Source organism: Montipora foliosa, chromosome 4 (assembly GCF_036669935.1).
Source record: "Montipora foliosa isolate CH-2021 chromosome 4, ASM3666993v2, whole genome shotgun sequence".
In the NCBI taxonomy this organism is placed as follows: domain Eukaryota; kingdom Metazoa; phylum Cnidaria; class Anthozoa; order Scleractinia; family Acroporidae; genus Montipora; species Montipora foliosa.
In genome coordinates, this window is record NC_090872.1 from 349,627 (window position 1) to 374,975 (window position 25,349).

The following is a 25,349-nucleotide window of genomic DNA, read 5'->3' on the forward strand; positions in this document are numbered from 1 at the left end:
GCTGAACGGTAACTTGAAACTTGGCCAGGGGCGCATGCTCTTCTTCCTAGACAGTGTTGCAACCTAAATCTTTTTCAAATTGATAGTAACAAAACCAAAAGCAAACTACTACTTTAGCTCATTCATGCCTAAATCCCATATACACGCCAGTTTGAGAAGGGTAATAATGCCGAACAGTTTTAACAACGCATGCCGGACATACTTTTCTGTTGCCCTTCCCTAGATACCCATAACGATCAAGCACATACTGCCTGTAACTGGCTTTCCGGAATGATCGCGTACTATTGTCTTCTCTGTCATTCCTGATGTCTCCCCTGTTCCTTATGACCAGCTGGAGAACATCAGGATTAAGACATAATTTTTGGAACCTAGTGTGTGTAGTCACACATTTCCGCTGCCCACAGCATTTGTTCTTTATTTCTTGTGGCATAATTTGACAGACCCCGCACTTGCACCAAGGTATTGAGGGTCCAGCAGATGAGCTTTCTTCTTGACTTGCTGCACTTATTGGAGTCTGAGTCACGGCAGCTGCAGTGGCTCCTCCTTCTTCGTCATCCTCCACATCATCTAGATCATCTTCTGCAATGAGAAGACCATGGATATAGTCCATGCTTCCGACTCCCCGTCGCAAACTTCGAATGCACAGCTTTCTCACCATGGGCTCATCCACTTCTTCTTCAATGGGAAATATATCGCTAGCCAAATCATTTTCCCACTGACCCAAGGTGTCGTGCTCCTCTTCCTCGACGAGATCATACAGCTCGCCATTCTGATGTCCAGCTATTTCGTAATCCTTTCGAAGCTGTTGGATTTCTTTCTTAAGTCGCGTCTTGATATCTTGAACTTGACCCAAGGAAATCCTATTAATAGCCTTTAATTGAAGCAATTCTGAAAATTAAGTACAAAACGAACGATTTACAAGACTGCATTCCGATCATATTTGGGGCGTATAGCAAAGACGGTTTCTATTATATTATAAATAACATGGCTAGAACGAACTTGAAAACGAAAATAATGCAAAAATAAGACGATCGTACCTGAAGGGTAAAACCTCGCTCGGTCTAAAAGGCATTAACTTTCTGTAAAACACTGGCTGTACTGTCCGTAAGCTAATAACAGACGTGCTTCTTTGCTGACCGCGTGTTCAATGCTACTAAGTAAATTGAGAATGAAATTAAAACTAAGCCAGAATCACGTGTTCGATTACTTAAATCAGTTAAAGATCAACTAGTTATTATATTACGTTCCAGTCAATGTTTAATGAAATAAAAATGTTTATAACACTTGGTGAATGGTATGCTTCCGTACTGAAACTGTGGTGATTAATATTGTTACTGCAACGGAAGTGACCTTTTCGTTTTGTTTCCTGATGATAGACAATTTGCCTTTCCTGATAAGTCTCGTGATTTTAGTCGAGTTTAGTTTTATTGGATTTGAGAACGTGATTGAATAGTGAAACGGAATTGTGATTGTGAATGAAGGATTTAGAAAGGCCGCCAACGTTGGTAAGTGATTTTTAAGTGATCAAGTGTTAAAAAGAGTTGACAGGCCTACACGACTCTCTTGTACGTGGTCTGGTTTCTGTTGCCTTTGTCATGATTTTGTTCTCTTGAGTACATATTTGAATGGATGCCTCTTTTAGGCGGCTCCTGTAGTATTCATTTAGCAATTGTTTTTGCCCTATGAGGCTTTACATTTGAGTCTTTATACTGCTGTGTGACACGTTTTCTTCCAAGAAAATAGTTGGTCTCGAAAGTAATGTTTTTAGTTTCTTGGTGTTGATTTTCTCAGCAGTAATGTGAATGTGACCTTATGGCGTCTCGCTTTTGCGACAATTTAATTCTAGGCTCGACCGATATATTCATCGGCGGTAGAAGCGAGTGATCTTCTGTTCTTAAATGTTTGACCCGGGCCAGGGTTCATTTCTTTTTTTTTTTTTAATTTCTTTCACTCGTTCTTCTGACTTCTTCAGCGTGTTTGGGTTTGTGGCCATGGTCAGTAGCTGTCCTCCTTGAACCTCTGGAGTTAATTCGTTCTCGTCGATGCTCTTTCGATATTTGATGCCGATGTCTTTTAGGTCGCTTCCTTGTCGAGGCATTAAGGTAACCCGACTCTAGATGGAAGTTCTCTGACATATTATTTGGTCAGGCAAGACCGCGGTTTCGATCCTATCATGTGGATCTCATCAGTTGCCGATAGCTTGATTTAAGGTGAAGAGCTTTGTCTGCAAAAACCATGTGTGTTTGTCTCTATTTGTACTCGATGGAAGGATCGAACTTGCTAAGTTCTGATTGGCTATAGAATTGTAGCCAATGGAGTTAATGTGTTTTCGATTCATGTGAGCGTAGCTTGATGTTGTGTTTCTTTAGAAGGCTGAAACCGGTATTTTCCTTTCTGTATGCTGTTTTTAAGGAGAAGAGTGCTATGTTTTCTTTAGTCGGGTTATCGTAATGCCTCGACAAAGAAGCGACCTAAAAGACATGGGCATCAAATATTGAAAGAGCATCGAAAGAACAGAAGATCACTCGCTGCTACCGCCAATGTATGGATATATCGATCGAGCCTAGAATTAAATTGGCGCAAAAGCGAGACGCCATAAGGTCACATTCACATTACTGCTGAGAAAATCAACACCAAGAAACTAAAAACATCACTTTCGAGACCAACTATTTTCTTGGAAGAAAACGTATCACACAGCAGTATAAAGATTCAAATGTAAAGCCTCATAGGGCAAAAACCATTGCTAAATGAATACTACAGGAGCCGCCTAAAAGAGGCATCCATTCAAATATGTACTCAAGAGAGCAAAATCATGACAAAGGCAACAGAAACCAGACCGCGTACAAGGGAGTCGTGTAGGCCTGTCAACTCTTTTTAGCACTTTATGATTATTATGGACAGGCCCCGTTCCTTGTGCGTGACAGATCAAAATCACACAACTGGAACGGAAAAGGAGCGAGAGTTAAATCAAAATGCAACTTTTACGCTTAGGCAAGAAGAAACCTAACCTCACTTTCTGAGCAACAGTTTAAATACACAAGCGTTAAAGAAAACATAGCACTCTTCTCTTTGAAAACAGCATACATAAAGGAAAATACCGGTTTCAGCCTTCTAAGGAAACACAACATCAAGCTACGCTCATATTGATCGAAAACACATTAACTCCATTGGCTACAATTCTATAGCCAATCAGAACTTAGCAAGTTCGATCCTTCCATCGAGTACAAATAGAGACAAACACACATGGTTTTTGCAGACAAAGCTCTTCACCTTAAATCAAGCTATCGTCAACTGACGAGATCCACATGATAGGATCGAAACCGCGGTCTTGCCTGACCAAATAATATGTCAGAGAACTTCCATCTAGAGTCGGGTTACCTTAACGCCTCGACAAAGAAGCGACCTAAAAGACATCGGCATCAAATATCGAAAGAGCATCGACGAGAGCGAATTAACTCCAGAGGTTCAAAGAGGACAGCTACTGACCATGGCCACAAACCAAAACACAATGAAGAAGTCAGAAGAACGAGTGAAAGAATTAAAAAAATAAACAAAAATGAACCCGGGCCCGGGTCAAACATTTAAGAACAGAAGATCACTCGCTTCTACCGCCGATGAATATATCGGTCGAGCCTAGAATTAAATTGTCGCAAAAGCGAGACGCCATAAGGTCACATTCACATTACTGCTGAGAAAATCAACACCAAGAAACTAAAAACATTACTTTCGAGACCAACTATTTTCTTGGAAGAAAACGTATCACACAGAATTATAGAGATTCAAATGTAAAGCCTCACAGGGCAAAAACCATTGCTAAATGAATACTACAAGAGCCGCCTAAAAGAGGCATCCATTCAAATATGAACTCAAGAGAGCAAAATCATGACAAAGGCAACAGAAACCAGACCACGTATAAGGGAGTCGTGTAGGCCTGTCAACTCTTTTTAACAATATAGTTTTAGTGCTTGGTAAGGTGTGTTCTGAAAACACAACTAAAGTTGTGCTTTGTTACACATCAAGAAGTGTGTCAAAACACATCTTTCTGCAGAACACACCTGAAAGTGTGTCAAATTTAGGACAAGCCCGAATCACAACTTAAGGTGTGTCTTGGAAACACACCAAGGTGTGTTGAGATAACTCACCAAGGTGTGTTCGGGTAACACATGAAAAGGTGTGCATTTGAACACACCTTTGTGTGTGTTGTTTTGAGGACAAGAAAGGTGTGTTGCAGTGACACACCTAACTTAAGAGTTTAATGATGTGATTTAGTACGGAGATCATTGAAAGGTCAAGAGACTATTGTATGTATTCATGTACCAGATCAACCGCATGACTGATGATTAATCTTGCATATCGCGTAAATCTCATGGAGCTATGATTGTAAATTAATTTCAGTTGACCATAATACTTAGATGAAGAAAAAAACAGAACCAGTGAAAGTCTAGTTTTATGCGTACACAACAAGTGGTCGAATTCTTGCCGTGAAATTTCGTGAAACCATTACAGTCAACAACGAGGGAAGCATTGATCGTTAAGTCAGTGAAAGCCCACGAGAACTTTGTGAGAACGTTGAACTAAAGTGTGAACCTTTTACTCAATATGAGCGCTAGTCATGAAGTCGAACTAGGAAATTTGATTGAATTGGGAAATAGCGTGGAAAATACAGAGAATGAGTCAACAAGGGGTGTCTCCCAGAAACTATGCGAAGCACGTTCGGAATGTCGCGTCAGAAACCGCACTGAAAAGAGATTGGAATATGACCTCGAAGTGGCATCGAAAAAACGAGAACGAGCACTCAAAGACTTAAAGCTGCGTACATCCACCGCAAACACGTCTCTGAGAGAACGGGAGGACCTCATTAAGTTCAACTTCCTAAAAGACAGCCTTGAAGCTTATTTGAATAACTTTAAGACCATTCATGAAAAACGTGACTGATCTATTAATAAGATTAGAGCTCGTTGACACAGAGCAGGCAACGCATGATGAGTACACGATTACAAACAATGCCGCCATGGAGTGTCTCGCACTCCTTAAAGCAAATATTAAAGACCTAGAATTAGAACGCGCTGAACTGCTATCGCAAAGATCGTCCCGATCCAAAAAATCTTGCTCAAATAAGTCTGGCCGCACGAGCTCAACAACATCCTCGACGCTCGCCGCCATTGAAGCCGCGAAGCTAGAACAAAGAATGATTGGACTCCAAAAACGACAGGAAATCGAGAGGCGCCAAGATGAGTTGCAAATACAACAGCGCGAATTAGAACGGATAAGTGAAAGGGAAAGGCTAGAAGAAGAACTATAAACGGTTAAATCTGTCCAAAAAATTCTTCAGGAAGAATGCTTCGATCCGCGCGATAAAGAAGTCATTGATCGATCGCCATGGGAACTCCCTGCCCGTAGTGAAACCGCTGACCCTTCAGCCCCTTTGTCACCTAGCATTAATAAAGAATCTGCTGTACAGCTCGAGAATAAGGCACGCCTTCACACCCGTGAAGCCGCTTTGCGATCAGAAGACTATCTATCCTCAGCACGCTAGGAAACTTTGACTGACTCAAGAAATGAGTTGCCGTCAAGAAGAAAGAGTGTCCTTTCGTACACATTTAGACGTAGATACGCCGACCATAAGTGAAACAGACATCCCAAGAGCGCAGGCGACCGCCTATGGAAACCCAGATCCCCGCTTAGTCGTCAGCGGCGAACCATTTCTGCCGAAGGTCACAACCTCGTCTAGCTTGGCAACACAAATTAATACTGGTTCTCCCCTTAGTTCTATTTACGTGCCCGGTGCGCCAGAAATATTACCATCGCACGCACATTCAAACACCATCTACGATCCCTTGTTCCAACAAATGAAGAAGGAGAGCTCCGATAAGAAAGCAGGTCGAAATACTGAGAAGAATGGCCTTCCCAATCCCCAAGCCTCCAATATTCAGCGGTAACATTTTGGACTACCCTAAGTGGGAAATCGCCCTTGACGCGCTAATAGACGAAGAGGCTGTGAACCCGAGCCATAAGCTGTATTACCTCGGTGAATACACACCAGGCCCCGCAGCGAAGATGATATCCGGCCTACTTGGACTCAGGACGGACAACGCCTACAAGAGAGCGAGGAAAATCTTAAAGGAACGCTACGGCGAAGCGTTCAAGATCTACGAGGCTTATCGAGAGAAATTGTTAAGTTGGCCCGTATGCCATACCAAGGAAGAGCTACAAGAATATGTTGATTTCCTCGTGATGACAAAGGAAACCATGAGAACAGTTAAGTATTTAAACGAGCTCGACAGCTTCTCGGCGATGCGAGAAATCGCGGCGCGCTTTCCTACGCACTACGTCAACAAGTGAAGACAAAGCGCCAAGAAGGTGGAGAAAGAGAAGGGAAGGTATATATTCGAAGACCTCGTTGAATTCGCCCAAGAAGCTTCGGCGGATTCAAAGCACCCTGTGTTTTCCTTTGACGCCCTCAGCTCGATAAGAAAGGGCCTAGAAAAGGACACGAGTCAGAAGCCAAGCACGAAACAAATTCACCCAAACCCAGATAGAAGAAGAGCCCGAAGTGTAGCCCTTGCAACCAATAGCAATGATGCAGGGAAACCAAACCCGAGTCAGAGTGCGCCAGAAGAGAGAAAATGCGCCTTGTGCGCTGGATCGCATGACCTTGAGAGGTGCAATGAGTTTCTCCAAAAATCAGTAGATGAGAGAGAGCATGTATGTAAACAAAGAGGTGTATGCTACTCATGTCTTCGGCGAGGGCACAGGGTCAGAGAGTGTCAAAGGAAGGGCCATTGCAACGTCTGCAAGAAAACGCACGCAACTCTGCTGCACCGACCTCACACGCAAGAGAAGAGAGAAGGCGAGAACAGGGAGCAAGCCACCAGTAACTGCGTGAGCGCATGCCTGGCAAGTGAATGCAACGGAACGACTACCTCCATGATACTACCCGTCTGGCTGTATCACCGAAGCAAACCCGAAGCTGCTGTGCAGGTATACGCCGTCTTAGATGACCAGAGTGACACATGCTTCATAACCGAAGAAACGCGCAAGACCCTAGGCCTAGAGGGTCCTGAAATACCTCTGGAACTAGGAACCATGCACTCCGTAGAGACTGTAAGCACCCAAAGGCTCGAAGGCCTAGTTATTTCAAGTTACGACAAGGGTGAGAACATAGAGATTCCGAAGACCTACTCAAGGGATCAAATCCCATCCCGCCGAGAACAGATTCCTCGCCCTGAGACTGCACTTAAGTACAAAGACCTCGCTTCTATTGCGGATGACCTTACCCCTTACCAAGAAAGTCTTAAGGTGGGACTCCTCATCAGAAACAACTGCGTCCGTGCTATAAAGCCTCGAAGTCTTGTTACAGGGAAGCCTTCAGAGCCATATGCAATAAGAACGGCCTTGGGTTGGGGAGTGGTTGGCGCCCCAAGTGCTCGCGATAACGGTGATGATAATGATACTACGCCATATGCAAGCTGTCACAGGATAGCCACGAGAGAGATTGCTAACGACAGTCAATCACCCACCCGATTCGTGACCGCGACGACATATAAGGAAAAAATGACACCGCATGCTATCCTACGCATGTTCGAGCAGGATTTCTCTGAAAGGCAAGAGCACGACAACAGAGAGATGTCCCAAGAAGACAAGAGATTCATTGAGATAACAACTAGCAGTATCCATAAAACAGATGACGGCCATTATGAGATGCCGCTTCCATTCCGTGACCAAATGATCAGCATGCCGTGGAACCGGAAGCTAGCAGAGACACGGCTGGAACAGCTGAGGAAGCCTTTTTTAAAGAATCCAAGGTATAAGGAAGACTACGTAGCCTTTGTAGAGAAGATGCTTGAAGAGGGTCATGCTGAGAAGGCTCCATTAGAGTACAAGAGGGTGTGGTATATTCCCCATCATGGAGTCTACCACCCCAAGAAACCAGAGAAAATACGCGTAGTTTTCGATTGTTCGGCTGAATTTCAAGGCCACTTTCTTAACCGTCACCTTTTGCAAGGACCAGATTTGACGAATTCCTTAGTTGGGGTCCTGTGCCGTTTCCGACAAGACTAGGTAGCGGTTGCGTGCGACATCGAAGGGATGTTTCACCAGGTGCGCGTAAATGAAGAACATCGCGACTACCTCCGTTTTCTGTGGTGGGATAAGGGGGATATAACGAAGGAACCCGAGGAGTATCGAATACGAGTGCATCTGTTCGGAGCAACGTCGTCTCCAGGCTGTGCGAACTTGGCCCTTCGACAAACCGCTCAAGATGGTGAGAGCGTTCACGGAGCCAAGGCAGCTACGTTCGTCAAGGAAAACTTCTATGTTGATGATGGCCTCGTTTCGACAGCCACAATCGAGAGTGCTATCTCTCTAGTGAAGAAGGGAGCGGAGTTGTGCAGGAGTGGAGGTTTTCACCCGCATAAGTTTACTTCTAACGAAAGAGAAGTGATTGAGTCGATCCCAGAAGAAGACCGAGCGAAGAACATCGAGAACCTCGACCTGAACACCGATGCGCTACCGCCCGAACGTGTCCTGGGTGTGGAATGGTGCATGGAGAGCGACACCTTTCAATTCCGAATCGCACTAAGGGACAGGCCGATGACAAGGAGAGGTATCCTGTCTTCGGTAAGCTCGATCTACGACCCACTAGGATTTGCCGCACCTTTCCTACTCCACGGTAAGAGAATCCTACAGCTCTTATGTAAGGAAGCTATTGACTGGGATGATCCGATTCCAGAAACAATGCAGGCCCAGTGGCAAAGATGGGTGAGGGAGCTACCCCTCCTAGAGAAAATGCGGATTCCATGATGTTTTAAACCAAGTGGAATGAGAGATATCAAGAAAGTCGAACTACACCATTTCTCAGACGCGAACACCGAAGGATATGGACAGTGTACTTATCTTCGCCTCACAGATGTCAAGGATCTGGTACATTGCTCACTAGTGATGGGAAAGGCCCGCGTAGCCCCCCTGAAGCCGGTCACAATACCAAGACTGGAACTGACAGCCGCACTTACGTCCGTGAGAGTTAGCGGCACGTTGGGACGAGAGCTGACTTATGCTGGAGTAAAAGAAGTCTTTTGGATTGACAGTAAGGTAGTCCAGGGGTATATCTACAATGAGGCGCGTCGATTTCACACATATGTTGCAAATCGCGTCCAGCAAATAAGAGATCACACGCAATCCGAACAGTGGAAGTATGTCGACAGTGATAACAACCCAGCGGATGACGCATCTCGTGGCTTAAGCCCAAAGGACCTCCTGAAGACATCTCGATGGTTACGCGGACCTACATTTGTTTGGGAGCCACATGATAGGTGGCAAGATTCCGATGATGAGCCTCCCACCGTACACGCAGACGACAAGGAAGTTAAGAAGACAACGGTTCTTAACACGGTCACTATTGAGCCCTCTTACGTGCTGGAGGTGGTCAAGCGATTTTCAAACTGATTTCGCGCCAAGAGAGTCTTGGGAAGGTGCCTGAACATCGCCAGAACGTGGAAAACAAAGGCGACGGGCGGAGATACGAGGCGCGGCGTGGTGGAAAATTTTGAAGACCCTGTAACTGTCGAGACTATGAGCGAGGCGGAACGACTCGTCATCAAGGCCGTTCAGAATGAAGCCTTCAGGGATGAACTGAGTAGACTAAAGAATGAGCCGAAGCCCTCACGCACGGAGGAACCCAGAGTTAAGAACAAAGAACTTAAGAATAGCAGTCCCCTTTACCGCCTAGACCCTTTCTTAGACAATAATGGCATGCTCAGGGTAGGCGGAAGAATTAAGGCAGCAAGCATTTCGGAGGACGTGAAGCATCCAGTCCTTTTACCTAGGGAAGGTCATGTTTCCTGGCTGATAGCAAGATGCCTCCATGAAACCGCCAATCATCAGGGGCGAGGCCTCACACTCAACGAGATCCGCGCTTCAGGCTACCGCCTTGGTTTCTAAGGTGATACATGCATGCACTATTTGTAGGAAACTGAGGGCAAGGACTGCGGAGCAAAAGATGGCTGACTTACCGTGGGACAGGGTGACTCCCTCACCTCCTTTCACCCACTGCGCCGTGGATTATTTTGGCCCCTTTTACGTGAAAGAAGGACACAAGGAACTCAAGCGATATGGAGTCCTCTTTACCTGCCTCGCATCCCGAGTAATCCACCTTGAGGTCGCATACAGCCTTGAAACTGGCTTCTATATTAACGCCCTGCGACGTTTTATATGCAGAAGAGGCCCAGTACGTCAAATGAGAAGCGACCAAGGCACAAACCTTCTTGGAGCAAAGCGAGAGTTGAAGGATGCGCTGCTCGAAATGGATAAGGAGAAAGTCCAGATAGAAATGCTGAAACGGAACTGTGACTGGTTTGAAACTAAATTGAACGTGCCCTCAGCAAGCCATATGGGAGGCGTCTGGGAACGTCAGATTAGAACGGTTAGAGGAGTACTCTCAGCTCTCTTAGAAACGAACGGACGCCAACTTAACGATGAAGCGCTCCACACGTCCATGTGCGAAGCAGAAGCAGTGGTTAACAGCAGGCCGCTGACTGCAGACAACCTCACTTCATCCGACACTGTGGAGGCCCTAACTCCAAATCATTTGTTAACGGGAAAGAGCAAGGTCGTTCTTCCACCTGCAGGAAACTTCTAAGAAGCAGACGAATACGCCAAGAAGTGGTGGCGACGCGTGCAGCACCTTAATAACGAGTTTTGGAGCCGTTGGAAAGGGGAGTTTCTGCAGTCCCTTCAGGCACGTCAGAAATGGATCCGCCCGAGACGTAACCTCGAGCAAGATGACATCGTTCTGATCAAGGATGACAATGTTCCGCGCAACAACTGGCGCTTAGCTCGTGTGATACAGACAAACTAGTGCGCAAGGTTAGCGTTGCAGTAGGCGATCCTAACCTCACTTCCAAAGGAAAACGCCTAGGTACTACAACAGTACTAGAGAGACCAGTCCAGAAACTGGTGCTGCTGATGTCACCTAGCGATAAGTGAAGACCGGGGATTTCCCATCGGAGAGCCAAGACAAGATCTAAGCAAGCGTGCGCGATGACTCCACTCGATGATTTGCCTATGAGATGTGAACAATGAACACGAATTGTGAATAGAATAAGTGATTATGAACTGATTTGAACTGTGATTTAGGGATCTGGATTATTTAAATTAATGTTTCAATTTAGGGGAGCCATGTTACTGCAACGGAAGTGACGTTTTCGTTTTGTTTCCTGATGATTGACAATTTGCTTTTCCTGATAAGTCTCATGATTTTAGTCGAGTTTAGTTTTATTGGATTTGAGAACGTGATTGAATAGTGAAACGGAATTGTGATTGTGAATGAAGGATTTAGAAAGGCACGTTGTAACCCGCCAACGTTGGTAAGTGATTTTTAAGTGATCATTGTACTCGTCGTAATGATGTGATTTAGTACGGAGATCATTGAAAGGTCAAGAGACTATTGTATGTATTCATGTACCAGATCAACCGCATGACTGATGATTAATCTTGTATATCGCGTAAATCTCATGGAGCTATGATTGTAAATTAATTTAGGTTGACCATAATACTCAGATGAAGAAAAAACAGAACCAGTGAAAGTCTAGTTTTATGCGTACACAACAAGTGGTGTAATTCGTGCCGTGAAATTTCGTGAAACCATTACAAATATCCCAAGCAAATGGGAGAGGTCCGCCCTTGGTGACAGTGAGCTTTACCCTCTGCTCCCCCCTTAAAAACAACGAATTGGCATTGCAAATTAGGCACATTTTTTATATAATGGGGGCTAATTGATTGAAAAAATTCTCGATGAGTCTTGTTAAAAAGGTGTATAGTTCTAACTATTACAGGAGATTCTCTTATATAGTTTTCTGGTTTCCCCCCTTTTCTAAAAACAAACACATTTTGAAATATCAATTGTTTTGGGAATGGTGGACAAGAAAACACTTTCTGCACGTGATGCCAATTGGTTGTTATTTATTTTATTAAATTGACGGAGAATTTAACTTTGCATGAAAGCTTTCGATCTGGGTCACATATTTAAACCAGTGTCCTTGAAAGATAACTCATAACCTTTTTGGACAAAACGGAAAACACTTCTTCCTAGTTCTATCGTAATTCCACCTCCTCCCCTTCCAAAAACATCCTCGAAAGTATCATGGAATGAAGTGGAAAAGGGTTGGCTGCGAAAACGCTTCACATATGCATTGAACAGAAACCAACATATATTGAACAAATCTTAGAGATAAATTACATCCATTGAACAGAAACTTACTCGTAAGGCTTTCCTTTTCCATCGCCTAAAAGTAAAAAAAATACAGCGGGAAAATTTTAATACAAGGGTCAGTTGTAACTTTGGAAATGTGCTCACGGCAAAAAACGGACTACAAGTAACAAATATATAACTTATGACACAATAAAGCGACTTTTCAAGGATGCTGTGTATAAAACGTATTGAACTATTTCAAAACTGTGCTGACGCACTTTACGTTTGAAGCCATCATCAGACTCTTGCAGATCGTACATCACGAGAAAGAGGGCTGTTCTACACGGTCTTTTAAGGTGACTCGACCCAGTTTTTTTGGGAGGGGGCACCATCTTACTTTGAAGCACTCTGGTATCCCCACCTTTACTTTTATCGTAAGTCTAACACATAGAATGGATAACATATAGATCAAGCTACAATATAACATAAAATTTTTGGCGATCGGAGTAAATGTCACGTGGTTATACTGCCATACCCCTTTGAGGTCTAAGTCGAAAATCTGCTGTTGCCGGCATTTTCTCGTGAAAATCTCTCGGCTACACATAATACGCATTAGTGCCTTGCGCTGAACAGACTTTCACCAAAATCGCAAAGACACAATTCGACCAATTCAACGGTTTCCAAATTTAGGTCATAATTTATGCGAAAATGATAAGCAAACTTTACACGATTATATCTAATAAACCATGAGATTCATCCCTTTTATTGTAGGCATCGTTATAACAGATGGGTCCTTGCAAGTCAGCAAAAAGCTTTAGGGCCTTGTAAATGCGCGCGATTTCGAGAAAAGCAAACATATAGAAATTACAGTTTTAGCTATTTGTTGACGTTTGTTAGCGTTTAAGAGTCCTTCTCACGAAAAAAGCATTTTCTTAAATTATAAAAATTCGTAGTTTTTTTTCCTTCAACTTTTTTCAGGGCCACAATTGATTAACTAACTACCCGGATTCTGAATTTCATGGTCATTGAAAAACTGTGTCATTATCTTCAGTAAGCCCAAACGTGAGTAAACATTGAAGATTTTTAGCATTTTGGCTGAGTTTGTGCTTTGGGAGTTGTCTATTGTTTCTAGTCTGTCATGATACAGCATTCTTGTTCAGCACGCGTGCAATGACCGCGCTTTGCTGACTTCCGCGTGCAATGACCGCGCTTTGCTGACTTCCGAATGGAATGCAATTGTCTATTTTACAGAGACACCCAACGACGATTTCCCCCTAAATACATTTAAAACAATTTTTAGGCTATCCAGAGTACTTTTAGATATCTATAGATGCGTTCTAAGCGGTGTTGTAGAATTTGTATCTGATTGGTCATCCTAGGGCAACTTGAGTCTTTTCGAAATTACAAGGGCTTCAGTATTATTTTCCCAAAAATTTTACATGCAATTTATAGATTTACGAAAGAGAGAATTTCTTTATTCCTTTCTCCATCACATTTTTGATTCCGAAAATTTTAGGTTTCCTTTCTTCAACGAAAAATAGCCTGACCTGGAGAGTGAAATGTGAAAAGCTATACTTCCGATAATCGGAGGGATTTTTAACCGTCTTTAAGCTATGGAAAATTTTAGGCAATATTTGCTTTTCCGAACACATATTTAACAGAAAACAGTTGTTGGGTGCCACTGATTTTAGATAGAACTAACGCGACAAGATGACTGATTTTATAGCATATGTAGCGTAATTTGGAACCTTGGGGTGTGATGAAGACGCTACAAACGTAGTTACTAAAAGCCAATACGACCTACAATGATCCAGAGCAGCCCTAAATGAGCCACGTCGACATCAAAAATAACCCAAAACCAAGCGGCCATGACATAAAAAAAAAACATATGACCGTGGATTAGGCGTTGGAAAGTGATCTGAAGGTGAGAAAATGTCGGGCCATGCTATTCTTAAGAACCTGTATGAGAAGAAAATGGATGTGATTTTCACCATTAGCTTCAAAATAACAGTGGAAATCGAGCTAAGAAAACGTATGTTTTGCGTCCTACTCGCAGACGAGGTGTATTGGCCCTGTAAAGCATTATGTTCTTACATTCATTCATTACCATGAAATGCGTTTAACAATAACAATAACATTTATTATTTATATTGCGGCTTTTCTATAAAATATTCAAAAGCGCATGACATTAGTAATTAATAACTAAATTTTACAAATCTTTCTATCAAAAAATCACAAAATATTTACATTAAATGAGTAAAAGATAATTAAAAATATAGATATAGATATACTAAGATAACTGAAATGATTCCTTAAATAAAAATGTCCTATTAAAGTTTTAAAAGATTCTAAGTTCGTTGCTTCGCGCGCGGACCTTGGCAGCTTATTTCAGCTTATTCCATATAGTTTTCTTAGTTTTCGCACTTGGTCTTTTCAACAAACGACCATTGTCGTTGCGCCTCAAATTGTAGGACGAAGGCTGTTGAATACTAATTAAATCTGAAAGGTACTTATGTGATAGGGTCATGCAAAATTTTAAAAGTTATCAAGAGTATCTTATAATGTATCCTGGAGCGTACTGGTAACCAATGTCATTCTGCGAGTAGAGGTGTTATATGACAGAACTTGTGCGCGCGATATATAAGTCTTGCACTCGCATTCATAACACGTTGCAATTTCGTAGTCTAATATTCCCGGATTCCATATACAAGGCTATTACAATAATCCAATCCACCACTGATAAAAGCATGAGCTAATTTCTCAGTTGATTCCCTGGATAAATATTTCCTAATATGATGTATATAGTACAAATAATAGAAAGCGCTGCCACAAGTCTTTGTAATGTGAGTTCCCATATCTAGATGCGTATCGAACCATGAGAAGGTAGCAGAGGCTACAGGATAGACTTTAGTCTGCCCAATCTTGATGCTTTGGATTGAAACTTTTGAGAGCTGCTGACGAGTACCTATAATCAGGAACTCAGTCTTGTCATCATTGAGCATCAGCTGATCCTCCCTCATCCATGCTCGGACATCGCAGATGCACTTCTGCATGACTGATGCGGCTTTGACTTCACTGGAAGAGTCAGAGGGCTTAAATGACAAATATAACTATGTATCGTCCGCATAAGTATAAACGGAGGGCAGATGGTGTTTTAGAACTTTCGAACAGCTTACTCACGTAGATGGTAAATAAAAGCGGACCCAGGCACGACCCTTGAGGAACTCCACACTTCAAATCAAACGGCTTTGAGAGAGTTCCGTTGATAGACACTTGCTGCGATCTGCCCTTAAGGTAACTCTCAAACCATGAAAGTACTTTCCCCCGCAATTCAATTGTTGACCTCAATCGTTCCAGAGGGATCTCATGTTCGACGGTGTCGAATGCAGAGCTTAAGTCGAGAAGCACCAGCAGCTTTGGGGCCTGGGTCGAGTGGAGACACGACGAGAACAAACGGACGCGTGATCATCTAACAGTGATCTTAAAGTCGGGTTATAACAGTCGAGCAGCATGTTTAAATCGGTAGGCGGGTCTTGATATAGCTGACAATTGCGGATATCTTCTTTCAGTTTAGTTATATCAATTGATTTGAGTTTCCTGTATTCAGCATGTTTAAGTGGCGGTCTCTCTAAAAGCGGTCCACTCGACTTCGGGACCAAAAATAATTTTCCCTCATTTTTTGTCAGTGAAAAGGATTTGGCACATATAAATAAAAAAGCAATTTATTATTTTCCAGTTTCTTATTTTTGCTTTGCTACGAGCCAAAATTGAATTTTGGCGGAACTGAGGTTGCCGACCGTGATCAGAAAGGTAAAATTCAACGATTTTGTGAAGCGTGCTACGTCCCCTAAAATGCAGCTCACAGAATTTCGTTTTCATACAAATTCTAAGGTACATTGATTACTTAGACTGACGAAATATGGAAACTTTTCGGAAAATTCTAAGCTTACCAGAGAGGCTGGAAGCCACCCTACTCTGAGGCCTTTGTTCACCTACTAAAATTTAGCCAAGTTTGAGGAAGAAAATCTCAAAAGTTGGGTCTAAATGAAGGCTAAAAAGCAGATCACAGTAAATTTCTTACCTTAATAAACCGTTCCATAAGTTCAAACCACTGGGTATCTCCGTGGATTGAACGCGACAGCAGATTAAAATCTGCCACAATCAGTGTATTTACACAACTATCGCTCGTGTCAAAGTTCATTTGCATAACCCTTGTACTCGGTGAAAATATATCTTCTGCCGTTCAGGTTTGTTTGTTGACGTTCTCAGTAGTGACAAAAAACTTCCTTTAGTAATGGATAAGCTGGAGATCCAATTTTGAGGTGCAGGTTGCGTTAAAGTTGATCAATTCTCAAGACTTGCGAGATACTCCAAAAGTAAATAATGGCTGTCACTAATTAACCGTTGCCGTCGTCCTGACAAGCTCCTTTGGTACATTCTCCCACAGATCGACGGAACGCTAGGAGAAGATGAAAGTAGTAAGTTTTCATTTACCGTTTTTATGACAACTGAATCCTGTATTACTACTAGCCTAATGACTACTAGGAACTTGAGCGCAAAGACAACAACAACGAACACTTGCCGGTTATCTCTGAGAGGTGAGCTCGTCAAGTGCACCTGAGAACACGACAGGCTTGAATGGAACCATGTTTTGCCATGGTCTGTGCTTCTGTTTCATGCTTGATGGCTGCTTGTATTTTACAATCACCGCTTATGTAGCGCGGCCACAGGAAAAAATAACAGATTCCCATTTTTGGATATTTTAGGGTATTTTGAAGAATACCAACAAAAATCCCAAATTTGGAAGAGTGAGACAAGTCCCAGTCAGGGAACTTGGTTGGGAATTCCCTGGTTGGGACTTGTCTCACTTTGCCAAATTTGGGATTTTTATTGGTATTCTTCAAAATACCCTAAAATGTCCAAAGATGGGAATCTGTTATTTTTTCCTGTAGCACTTAAAATGAACGTCGGGTCCGTTGATGCCACGAATGCAACACTAGCATTGACCATTAACGTGACCAGTTACCAGCTATGGAGGATCCCCTGCCCTGCGCGCGCTAGAGCTGGTGAATAGATTTTGTCAAGAAAAACTCGTTTCATTTCAATATTGAAATTGAGAAACCCACCCATTGATTTAATTTTTGGACTAGTGTAATCCTGTCAGTATCACCGAACGACGACAATCATTACATCTTTTCGACTTATACTTTTCCTCAAAAAAATGTAAGGAGTTGCTGAAAGTAGATATGTAAACTGAAATTCATTTTTTTCTTTCCCGTTATCAGGCGTTCGTTTTACACAGAAATCCCAATGGTCGACCTATGAATAAAATGAAGAAAATCAAAAGATAGGGTCAAGAAGCTCAGCAGATGCTGAGAGAGAGCGATTTCTGGCTTTGTTGATTATAGGACTAGTACCCTACCGTTTTTTCTCCAGCAGGACCCAGCACTGTTGGCCATAAAACTAGTTTGTCTTTGATTTCTCAGGCTGGCGGAACAAATAGTTTAGTGATGGGACATGCCGTCTTACCTTGCTCGACGGAGGGTGCCTGGGGGTACTCCCCGTATGGGCTATATAGGTACGTGCAACCCCAAAGGGTAAGGCTTTCAGCCGTTTTGGTCATAAATAGTGTATAATTATCCCCTTGTTTCTGAGCGATCAGCTAAAAACTATGGGATTCAATGCTCAAGGACACGTGCCATCATTTTGAAATTGAAATAATGCTCTTGTTATAAATTGATTCCGTGGCTCGTCATCATCAGCGCAGTTTCTATAATTAGCGGTGTAACCGTTACCAAGGCTTTAAATTTCTGTTCAAAAAAAATACGGGATGTGGTGTGCATTGAACTACAGGCAAAAGGATTCAATTGCTTTTGTTTTGATTGATTGCTGTTCGGGCAAACAGTCCTGTCTAGTGTTTGTTGTGAATATAAGTCTGTATTAACACTACTTTTAATTCAGCGATGATAATGCTTGCGAAATATCAAAAAGGTGTTTTTCCTCGGCTATTATGATTTTTACAGACATCGTTAGGATAAGAATGACTTTTAGGTTAAGAATTTCTATTCCAGATAGTCCGGATCGATGCGATATATATTTTAACGATAACTGCAAAAATCCTACCGCGCTCATTGGCTAATTTTCATTGTCAGTAAGCGAATAGACACATAAAACTGTAATTTGTGCGACACGTCAATTAGTGAGAGCGGACAATTTGACAATTTGCTATCGTAAAAGCAATTTGACGTCAGTTTTTAATAGCCCATTGCAGAAACGTGAGAGCACTGGGGCGAGTTTCTTATATTGATAAGATTGAAAATCTAAACATTCCAACCGAAAGGTTCACGAATGAAAAGCTACCCAACCAAATTTAAGAGTTTTAAGTGGAAAATTGTCAAAATGGGAGCCTTGCAAAAGTTGCAAAATTCCGTACAAACCCTTATAATTTTGTCGCCTGTCTACCCAATACATACAAACTCTCTATTTTGGGTGATATTTGAGGAGCTACCATTTTGCCATTTTCCTCCTCCAAAAACTTCTATTCGTGGTAAAGACTCTCAAATTTAGTTGATCTTTCATTTTTCAAACAAATGGAAAACAACCATACTTTTTTCCAGTCCTCTCACGTTTCAGCAATGGCCTATGCGTCTGTCCTGTTATTGACAATCAATTTCCTCATAATATTGTCAAATTAGTTGATCAATAGCAGGAAAAAAGCATGAAACGCTGACGTCAATATGTTAAATAACACATGCCAATCGTAGTGTATATTTCCCTCCCTTGCATAAGTCCCGTAACTAGTTTTATGACCAAGAATGCTGGATCCTTCCGGAGAATAAAACGATAGGGTATTAGTCCTATAAGCAACAATGCCAGAAATCGCTCTCTCCGCATCTGCTGAGTTTCTCGGCCCTATCTCTTGCTTTTCTTCATTTTTTCATGGGTCGACCATTAGGTTTTCTGTGAAAAATGAACGGCTGAAAACAGGAAAGAAAAAAGTGAATTTCACTTGCATATCTACTTTCTCTGCTGCGTCAGCAAGTCCTTATATATTTTTTGGAGGAAAAGTAGGTAAAAATTGAAAAGCTGTAATGTGTCGTCGTTCGGTCATACTGACAGGATTACACTAGTCCAAAAATTAAAGCAATGGGTGGGTTTATCAATTTCAATATTGAAATGAAACGAGTTTCACTTGAAAAATAAACATATTGATCGGCGCGCGCAGTGAAGGGGATTCTCCGTATTGGTCACGTTACAACTTGTGTGACATTGTGACAAATAAGGCTAGTGTTGCATTCGTGGCATCGACGGATCCCGACGTTCACTTTAAGTGCTACATAAGCGGTGATTGTAAAATACAAGCAGCCATCAAGCATGAAACAGAAGTACAGACCATTCATCGAAAAATATGGTTCCATTCAAGCCTGTCGTGTTCATTCAGGTGCACTTGACGAACTCACCGCTCAGAGATAACTGGCGAGTGTTCGTTGTTGTTGTTTTTACGCTCAAGTTCCTAGTAGTAGTCATTAGGCTAGTAGTAATACAGGATTCAGTTGTCATGAAAACTTACTACTTTCATCTTCTCCTAGCGTTCCGTCGATCTGTGGGAGAATGTACCAAAGGAGCTTGTCAGGACGACGGCAACGGTTAATTAGTGACAACCATTATTTACTTTTGGAGTATCTCGCAAGTCTTGAGAATTGATCAACTTTAACGCAACCTGGATCTCCAGCTTATCCATTTACTAAAGGAAGCTTTTTGTCACCACTTAGAAGGTCAACAAACGAACCTGAACGGCAGAAGACATATTTTCACCGAGTGCAAGGGTTATGCAAATGAACTTTGACACGAGCGATAGTTGTGTAAATACACTGATTGTGGCAGATTTTAATCTGTTGTCGCGTGCAATCCAAGGAGATACCCAGCGGTTTGAACTTATGGAACGGTTTATTAAGGTAAGAAATTTACTGTGATCTGCTTTCTAGCCTTCATTTGGACCCAACTTTTGAGATTTTCTTCCTCAAACTTGGCTAAATTTTAGTAGGTGAACAAAGGCCTCAGAGTAGGGTGGCTTCCAGCCTCTCTGGTAAGCTTAGAATTTTCCGAAAAGTTTCCATATTTCGTTAGTCTAAGTAATGAATGTACCTTAGAATTTGTATGAAAACAAAATTCTGTGAGCTGCATTTTAGGGGACGTAACACGCTTCACAAAATCGTTGAATTTTACCTTTCTGATCACGGTCGGCAACCTCAGTTCCGCCAAAATTCAGTTTGGCTCGTAGCAAAGCAAAAATAAGAAACTGGAAAATAATAAATTGCTTTTTTATTTATATGTGCCAAATCCTTTTCACTGAAAAAAAATGAGGGAAAATTATTTTTGGTCCCGAAGTCGAGTGGACCGCTTTTAGAGAGACTCCCACTTAATTCTTAGCGGAAGCTTCGTCACACTTAGCTTACATATCACGGCAGCATCGTCAGAGAAATATCTCTCAGGAAGGGGCTCACCGTCCACAATATCGTCAGCCTGCCGTGTGATAATTAAGTCTAAGGTGTGGCCATGTATGTGCGTGGGTCGGTTGACATGCTGTACCAGACCCATAGAGTTCAACAGGTCCTTAAGCCGGATGGTGTCAGCTTCTGATGGAACGTCCATATGAATGTTAAAATCACCACATATTAACAGTAACTCATTACACATGACTAACGACTCGAGATAGACTGAGAATTCATGAAAGAAAACACTCGTAGTCACGGGATTTTCTACGAAAATTAGCCCAACATGGGGAGTAAAGGGTGAGAAGTTAAATTTCAGAAAATGGTTGCAAATTTATTACAATAGCTTCGAAAATTGTACATGAATGGAACGGTCATTTAGAGATTTCTAGATGGAGTTAAGTGCGCTAACATGTTTTGCAAAAAGATTATAGCAGAAGAGAGCATGACTATCCAAAACATCTTTTGTTCATTGGCCGACTTTTGTTATGTAGTATCGGTAACGTTATGCAGCCCGACTAATAAAGGCAAGTAGTAGAATCTTTGTAGCTGAGCGAAAAAGGCCAATCGAGAGTGAAACCTAGCTTCGTGGCTTTTTGATTGTCATCGTAGTCGAGCCCGCAACATTTAAAAAGTAGCTGCCTTTGCAAATTGATTGGCACCAAAAAAGGGCGCTCTTTTCAGTTTCATTTATTTCTTTAAGTCATTCTGCATATATTACATTTCGCATTTTTATGTCACTCCGCAAGCCATGCCACACTCATTCCACCTCTTACCCTCACCGTTTCTCCCGTAATCTGATCCTTTTCAGTGTGGTGAGAAATGCTTGTTTCACATGGAACACTTTTGTTGTTTTACAAGCTTCTCTTCGTTAAAACTTCACATTAATGGCCCCCAAAATTAATACAATTCATCAAGTACTCGTGTTTCTTGACTGTCGGGGCCTGGTTTGACAAATAAATTTAGTTAAATAAACACAGGAAGCTTGAGTGGAATTTTGTATTTTTTTTTAAAGGGTACCACATTCAACGCCAGCCCGTGGGCTAGGTACCGCCTTTTGATTGGTTGACAATTGTCACCCCATTGGTCTCAGGGGAATCGACATTTCATCAGGTTACGGGTTACGAATTACGGGTTATACTTTTTGAAGCTCGATCAAGAATCTTTCTGCCTTCTGCCAAGTCTTGCCTTGGCCAAGGCAAGATTTCCGCACAGGTCCCTACTTCATTATGCATACACTCCTTTGTTTCAAGAAAACAATAGCGATAACAATAGCCGTCCTTTGGGACTGTGGCGCTTTGTTCTTTCTTTTAAGAGGTTTTTTTTCTAAGTCTATATGGACTTAAAAAAAGTCGGTCGAACTTCATTATGCATGCAGAATAAATTAATTATTCATTCGCGCTATTGTTTGGTAGAACAATACGTATACCCAAGAGAACCGAATATATACATGGGTAATTTGTACTTACGGGATGAATAAAAACGGATCTCATTTTTTCTCTCCCTCCCTCTCTCTCTTCTTTCCCTTCATCGCCCACACCGTTACTCGTTTTTGTCTCAGCTTTCCTCTTTCTATCCCTTCGTCTTGTTTTTATTTCCAGACCCCGCTCGGCTTTTTCTGCCATTTTATCCCATGATATGTCACTCGCAGCTTGCCTTGAACTCCGACCCACTGTAAACCTCTGGATTACTTGTCCCTGTTCTTTACCACTGAGCTAACGTGTCAAGTTGCTAATTCACACCTTGAAAATGATATTTATTTTGAATTCTGGCTGACTATTTACATAACAATGATACGTAATTATATACACGTGCCGCGCCGAGCACCTACAATCGAACTTACACTTGTAGGTTACCGTTAAGAGATCCCTGTTTTACTACTCTTGAAACAACCCATCCCTTTAATAATGCTAACCGTAACCCTAATTACGACTAAAGGCACTGTTTAGGCTTAAGGTTAGTCCCTGTGATAGTCTTAGGTTTTCCAGTATTGCTGTGAACTGTGACCTGCTTTTCCTTCATGCCCCGTGCGTGCGGCACACTTATAAGTTCACTGCGTGGAAGAGTATACCACGCTTAAAGTCTGATTGGTGCATCTTTCATGGGAAACTTTCATGCACGAGTTCATTGCAATTAAAATCGTTTCATATTTCCCTTCTTTTGAAGCAAACTTGTGTCTTCGTAATAATCAAGATGGCTACCGAAGTAAAAGGGTCACAGCAATGGAAGATTTGATCATTTGGAAATTGTCCCTGCTTTATAGCCTTTCCAGAGTTGTGCATAGAGTAGTGCAAAGAAAACAATTTACTTTCGTCTTCCGTGTCCAAAACCTGTGTGAAAACGCAGTCAGTTGGCAAAGAGAAAGTGCCGCATCGGGAGATGGATCTGTTTTGCGATGCTCAAGAAAAAAGTGCAATGGATAGCCTTCAATCCGCCAGAACACATATTAATTTTCTGACCGTAAACTTTCCTTGAAAAAATATTAGCCCTAGCTACCTGTGGCCGGAAAGTTTACCACTGCCTACAAGACAAGGGCTAACATCATCTCACCGCAGTTAACCATCGCCAAAACTTCGTCGACCCAGACAAACGAGCCCACAGCAGGGCATTGAAAAGACATGATGGAGAGTGAAACGAAGTATACCTCGTAGGGGAACATCCATGGATCTCTACCAAAGCTATTTACTTGGAAGTATCATTGAGCATATTGCCGATCTCTACAAAGAGCGATAAATCGCAAAATCCCTCTAAATACACCGTTCGTGATCCTAAATACAGGAAAGGAAGAAAATATACACTTTGCAGTGTCTCGGCGAATTTTTAAGCAGACAGGAAGAACAATTTGACGATAAAAAGAGCAGGTAGCCATTAAATTTCTTATGACAGTACTTGCATTTGGTTTGTTTGTTATGTTTGCGAATCTGAACCCTATTACAACGATTGCATGAAACTCTACTTCTTGCGCTTATTCTAAAACTGAAAAATGGGTAAAATTGCAGGAAAAGTGCCGAAATTGCAGGAAAAACTGTTCGATTTTCCGTATTTCAGACAGAAGTTCGACCGACTTTTTTTAAGTCCATATAGACTTAGAAAAAAAACCTCTTAAAAGAAAGAACAAAGCGCCACAGTCCCAAAGGACGGCTATTGTTATCGCTATTGTTTTCTTGAAACAAAGGAGTGTATGCATAATGAAGTAGGGACCTGTGCGGAAATCTTGCCTTGGCTCTATTCTGCTGCCGCCTCGCCATCCTCGCGTCTTCGCTTGGATGGCTCATTGGCAATTAGGTAATGTTGATTGGTTTGCAATTTTCAAAGGGATTATGGGTTTTTCTGTTCCGTCAATCATCTGAGTGGGTACGGTGCTTATGCAAATCACGAGGCAACGCGTGCACTCGCCCAATTTCACCCGTTTGAGTGCCTAAAATCTGTCCCTTTTAAGTGAGTTACTGCAACACTATGAGGCATATTCCTCAAGAAGATAAATACCTAATCATTTACAAGTGCTTACAATCATTCATTTGTAGAATGTTGCTAATTCAGGCGGGCCTTTATTTTTTCATACTTCGGAACAGGTTATTTATCAAAACATTTTTAGGAAAAGACACAAGCTAGATCCAGAAACAAACTTATCACATCAAAAGAAACTCTAACCTTTAGCACACTCATTAATCTGCGATTAATACTAGCCTCAAACAATTGTATAAAAGTACAAATTGCAAGCATTGACCACTCGCCAAGCGCTATGATCATTACCCTAACGAGAATATCCTTAACAGATTTTCATTTTTGTACATCATAAGTTGTGATCAGCCGAATTTTGTTTCAATTTTCTTTATACAGCAAACTATCAAGGTATGCTAGTTTTCATTTGCAAGAGATGAGTAAAATGTTGTCATCCATCAAGCAGAAGGGACGGTTTTCTCCTAAAAAGCTTTTTTGGCAACGTTTCTTGTACGAGGTTAAGAAAAAAACTAAGAGAAACTCTCCAGGGCACGCAAGACAAGAGAAAAGCGCCAAACACAAGAGCGTGAAAGGGTAGATTTTTTGTAGTTTCAAAAATGCTTAGTTTAAAACATATATATCACTGACGTAACAAATTCAAGCCCAAAGTAAAATGTCCAGGATAATAATGTTAAAAAAACAAAACGACACGCAAGGTCTTTGCTTCTTTTTTTTCTGCGAAGTTAAGAAACTCTGCTGGGCACGTAAAACAAGCCAACTGCACGAAAATTCAGAGTTGACATGATTCAGGTTGAAAAGAGCTTATTTTAGCATAACATAAATAACATAGTCAAACCCAAGTGCTCAGGAAAAAAACATTAACAACGCATTAAGCGACTAAGGTGTAGTTAGTAGATCAATTGCATTTCAAATGGCCATTGTGATGAGATTTTCGTAAATGAGGGGGTGGTGGCCGTGTTGAAGAGAAGAAAGCATAAAATGGAATTTAAAGACTGTCAGTCGGAACAAGAAGGATTGGCCTTCGTGGAAAAGGACTGAGATGCTACGCAGGTAGCTATTAGTAAATGTTTTAAAGATAAGCTGAATACCAGTACTGAATACTATACTTTATAAAATGTGATTACATAACATAGGACATAACACTTCCTGGATTCGAAAAGAAATCAGCCGCCGTCTCGACAGATCAAATTAATGAAATCAACAGGCCA

The 25,349-nt window shown here is 41.8% G+C and overlaps 1 long non-coding RNA gene across 4 annotated transcripts in view; it reads left to right on the forward strand.

Annotated features, from left to right (window-relative positions):
• Window positions 1-1,290: 1,290 nt before the first annotated feature.
• Window positions 1,291-25,349, forward strand: part of LOC137999490 (uncharacterized) — a 107,013-nt gene continuing 82,954 nt past the window's right edge. For all 4 annotated transcript variants that reach the window (XR_011122960.1, XR_011122962.1, XR_011122959.1 and 1 more), the window contains exons 1-2: window positions 1,291-1,505; window positions 13,166-13,249. This is a non-coding gene — a long non-coding RNA (uncharacterized lncRNA). The remainder of the gene's footprint in view (window positions 1,506-13,165; window positions 13,250-25,349) is intronic.